The sequence below is a fragment of the Suncus etruscus genome, chromosome 3, assembly GCF_024139225.1.
Source record: "Suncus etruscus isolate mSunEtr1 chromosome 3, mSunEtr1.pri.cur, whole genome shotgun sequence".
Taxonomy (NCBI): domain Eukaryota; kingdom Metazoa; phylum Chordata; class Mammalia; order Eulipotyphla; family Soricidae; genus Suncus; species Suncus etruscus.
In genome coordinates this window covers 96363390-96368528 of record NC_064850.1, presented here as the reverse complement: position 1 = coordinate 96368528, position 5139 = coordinate 96363390, and the positions used below count along the sequence as shown (strand labels likewise).

Below are 5139 nucleotides of genomic sequence, written 5' to 3'. Positions count from 1 at the left end.
TTTAAAGTGTGTTCAACGTTCAAACTTTTAAATATGTCAGTCATGATGAACAGAGACTGACACACACAAAAAGAACAGGAACAACCAATGCTGGCACAGATGCAGGGAGAAAGGATCTCTCATTCACTGCTGGTGGGGATGTCAACTGTTTTAGATTTGGGAGAAAACAATATGGATATTCTAAAAAAAAAAATAGAAGCTGAACTTCTATTTGACCTTACAATATTGCTCTTGGGTATATATCTTATGGGTCTAAAAACAAAGTATAGAAAAAACATCTGTACTCCTATGTTCATTGTAGCACTATTCACAATAACCAGAATCTGGAAAGAACACAAATGCCTGAGAATAGACGAGTGGATAAAGTAACTATGGTACATCTACACAATGAAATACTATGTTAGGAGAAACAAAGTTATATAATTTATTTATACACGGATAAACATAGTATCAGATGTGGAATATAAAAAACAAAGCATAAGAATAATGCTCAAAGACAAAAGAAACAAGAGCCAGGAGGACTGGTAGGAAGCTTGCCACAAAGGGGTGCGGAAGTGCAATTAGGAGAAGGGACCACCATGACAAGTAATCACTATGAAGTAATCACTTCAAGAACTGGGTATTGGGCCCGGAGAGATAGCACAGCGGCGTTTGCCTTGCAAGCAGCCGATCCAGGACCAAAGGTGGTTGGTTCAAGTCCCGGTGTCCCATACGGTCCCTGGTGCCTGCCAGGAGCTATTTCTGATCAGACAGCCAGGAGTAACCCCTGAGCACCGCCGGGTGTGACCCAAAAAACAAAAAAACAAAAAAACAAAAAAACAAAAAAAAAAAAGAACTGGGTATTAACAGGAGGTAAAGTGATATGCATAATATCCTTACAGCAGCAGTACTGCAAACCATATTGCCTAAAAGTAAAAAGAAGAGAGTGAGGGACAGAGAGAGAAAGAGAGAGGGAAATGGAAAGAAGAAAAGTGTTTTCCATAAAAGCAGGTTCTGTAGAGGGGAATTGGGAATTTTAGTGATGGGAAGTGTGCACTGGTGAAGGAATGGGTGTTGGAACATTGTGTGAATGAATTTTGACCACTAAAAACTTTATAACTGTGTAGTTAAAGGTGGCAGGTAGCAGGGAGAGGTGGCTGGGTGGGAACCTAGAAACACTAGTGGGGAAAAGTTGAAATATTGTCTGGGTCTATGGCCATACCACCCTGAACTTGCCCGATCTCGTCTGATCTCGGAAGCTATGCAGGGTTGGGCCTGGTTAGTACTTGGATGGGAGACCACCTGGGAATACCGGGTGCTGTAGGCTAAAAAAAAAAATAAACAAATAAGAAGAAGAAAAAAAGAAATATTGTCTCAATTATCAACAACCTCTTAAATTATGTCTAATTAATTTTTTAAATTTTAATGAAATAGTTATAGGGGTGGCTGGATCAAAAGAGCTACATCTACAAAGCAGAGACAACAAAGAAATTAGAGTAAGAGAAGACCCTAGGACCCTCCTTCAAGAAAAAACTGAAATGTTCATATAGCTAAAGGAGATCTGCAAGGGCATCACAGAAGGAACAGATCCAAGGCTGCAGAATTCCTGGGCAATGCTGGGTCACTGAGGCCAGGAAAATGAAATACATTAAGTCCTCTCTTAACGGCATTGATGGATTCTTGGAAACTGTGGCCTTAGGCAAAGCAGTGCATAATAATTCCTATAGCTAATTGAAGCTGCAAGAGTTAGATTCCTCCAACATATTTCTGGCCACAAAAACTACCACAAAACTTACAAATAAAACTTGAAAGACTCTATGAACTTCTAAAATATCAAAAATATGTCAACAAATAATTTGTATTAATTTGTGCATTGATTTCTTTTCCAAGTTTATTTTCCAAGTTCTGTGTCCTTTAGTAACTCAGGGTGCAAAAAGAACTCATCCTGGATAGGATGTACTTCTGCTTCAGCGAACAATCATACCCATCCACAAGCTCACTCAGACCAGACAGCTGAGAACACCATTGAACATTTTGGGGGTGTGACATTGGGGTATTCACAGAGATAACCCGGGCAGAACAGGAAAGAATGTGCAAACCAGTCAGAATATGGTAAGAAAATAGATTTGGTTTCACCTAATAACTTTACCAAAGTCTGACTTTCCTTCACTCCAGTAATTTTTGTTTTTAGCACAAGGTATTTCAGGTGGTAACTGCTGAAACCACTTTGGTGGGTCACTCAGTCTTGCTGGCTCAGTTTTGCTCACATGGGCAGAAAATATTACATATGCTGCTATTAAACTTCTTTTTTTTGTTTGTTTTCTCTTGTCAATTTGAAGTTGATTAAACAGCTTGCTTAGAAGAACTCAGAGAATATATGAAGAGTATTCTGTTTGTCCCATCATTTTTGCTGGATTATACTTTTGCATTGTTTCCTATGTTACTCTTACTCAAAGTCTCCACAACATCTGTAAAACCTCATGGTGCTCAAACAAAGCTAGAAATCTTTCAGAGGTTTCTTTCCTTCCAGGCATCTTTCTCCTGGTTGCTTTCTAAGTAGGTTCCCTCATCTTTGGAATTGCTTTTGCCTCTTTCTTATGATACATTTCTTGTTTTAGCCCTGCATCTTTTCCTTGTCTTCCCAAAATGTTTATGACAAACATCTCAAAACATGTAATTTTGGCTTTAGAATTATTTCAATGTAATGTCAGTCAAATCCCTGAGACTCATGAAGACCTACCTAAAATCTGAGGAGAGGAAAAGAGTAGACACTTCTCTGAAGAAGACAAAAAAGTGCTCATGATCATTTATTACCAGGAAAATCCAAATCAGGACAAAAAAGTTTTAACAATGTCAGATAAAATGATACATGTGAAAATTGGAAACAAGGTTCTGATGGAGATATAGTGAGAAAGGATCACCAATACACTATGGAAAACAGTAGGGAGTTTCTCAGAAAAGTAACAAATAGAGCTGCTATCTGACCCAGCAATTCCACTCCTTAATATCTACCTACCCCAGAAGACAAAAGCATTTATTTTAAAGGACATATTCATACCACTATTCATTGCAGCACTGAGCACAATAGCTAGGATATATAGTTAATATGTGTCCAACAGCAGATGAATTAATAATTAATGTGTGGTACAAAATGCAATATTGTTTAGCTGCAAGGAACAATAAAATTATGCAATTTGCTGCACTTGAATGGAACTAGAAGCAAAGCAAGACCAAATACCAGCTGATCTCAGATAATTGGTAGCATATTGAATAACAAGAAGAAGGAATGCAAGATGTCAAACTGGAGCAGAGGAGAAGGAATATATAGATTACTATGGGCCCTAGATTATGAATTAGAATAACAAGGAAGGAAAGACATATGGTAATAAGAAAAGGTAGACAGATTGCAGTAAGGGTGGGGGGCCAGGGCAAATCAGTGGTGCAAAGTGAGGTATATCTCATATAACTAAACCACTACACTGTTGGAGGGTCTACCCACATTCTCTTCCATTTGATTTGAACAGCCAGTCTACAACAATTTTGGAGAGAAGCTACTGCCAGGCTGAATTTGGCAGATCCTAGATGCTATGATACTAATCATTGTAGTAATACAGTTGTGGAAACCTGCCATGCAACATCTCCAAAGGTCACAGTATTGACAACCCAACAGGAACACAGATTAGATGTGAAAGTTGTATAGAAGCCTACTAAGCTCAATTAGTGAAAACTCTAGCACAGAAGGCTCAACTAACAACTAACAGCTCAGTAAATCCTCAGACTATAACTTCAGTAGCACCATTATGGAAGAGATGTTGTAGCAAGCGATATAAAAAAATTAGTTCTTGCCTGCTAAGGGTGCAGGCTGGTGAGAAAAGTGGGTAACTTAGAACATTGGGGCATTGGGTCACACTGGTGGTGGGATTGGGGCTGGAATAATGAGTACCTGAAATATTATGAACAACACTGCATATCACAGTTTTTAAATAAAGTTTCAAACAAAGAAAATAAAATTTAAGGCTTGTCTTTTTTTTCCAGTGGTAAGGATTGAACCTAGGGATTCATGCATGTAAAATATATCCTGTCTTTAGAACTCATCTTCTCATATAGCAGTCTGTTATTCCACTGCAGATATTCACCAGGACTATATTTTTTTTATAAAATCTTTATTTAAGCACCATGATTACAGCATGATTGTAGTTGGATTTCATTCATAAATAGAACACTCCTTCATCAGTGCAACATTCCTACTACCAATGCCCTCCTTTCTGTATTCCCCACCTCTCCTTGTATTCAAGACAGGCATTCCACTTCTCCCATTCATTAAGATTGTCATGATAGTTGTTAGTGTAGTTATTTTTCTAACTGCACTCACTACTCTTTGTGGTGAGCTTCATATTGTGAGCCAGTCCTTCTTGCCCTCATTTCTATCATCTCTGAGCATTAATTCAACAATGTCCTTAATTTTTCTTAAAACCCATAGATGAGTGAGACTATTCTATTTCTATCTCTCTCCCTCTGACTTATTTCATCAGCATAATAGATTCCATGTACAACCATAGATAGGAAAATGACTTCATCTCTTCTGACAGCTACATAATATTCCATTGTGTATATGTACCACAGTTTCTTTAGCCATTCATCTGTTGAAGGGCATCTTGGTTGTTTCCAGGGTCTGGCTATTGTAAATAATACTGCAATAAATATAGGTTTGAGAAAGGGATTTTTTTACTTGTATTTTTGTGTTCCTAGGGTATATCCCTAGGAATGGTATAGCTGGATGATATGGGAGCTCAATGTCCAGGTTTTTGAGGAATCTCCATATTGTTTTCCATAGGGCTGAACTAAACAGCATTTCCAACAGCAGTGAATTAGAGTTTCTTTCTCTCCACATCCCCACCAGCACTTATTGTTCTTATTCTTTGTCATGTGTCCCAGTCTCTGTAGCATGAGATAGTACTTCATTGTTGTTTTGATTTGCATCTCCACACCAGGACTATTTTAATCTACTCATTCATTGCTGGATACTTGGGCTATTTCTAGATTTAGCTATTGTATAAAGCACTGCAATGAACACAAAGGTATATCTTTTTGAATTACAGTTTATTCTTGGTGTGTAATTTCTGAGCTATATGATAGTTCTATTAGGGTAAGGGGAACAAA

At 37.9% G+C, this 5139-nt stretch overlaps 1 non-coding gene across 1 annotated transcript; it reads left to right on the top strand.

The window, feature by feature from the left end:
* Nucleotides 1-1187: 1187 nt before the first annotated feature.
* On the top strand, nt 1188-1306 carry LOC126005728 (5S ribosomal RNA). Its single transcript, XR_007494766.1, has one exon. It is a non-coding gene; the product is annotated as a 5S ribosomal RNA (ribosomal RNA).
* Nucleotides 1307-5139: the final 3833 nt, after the last annotated feature.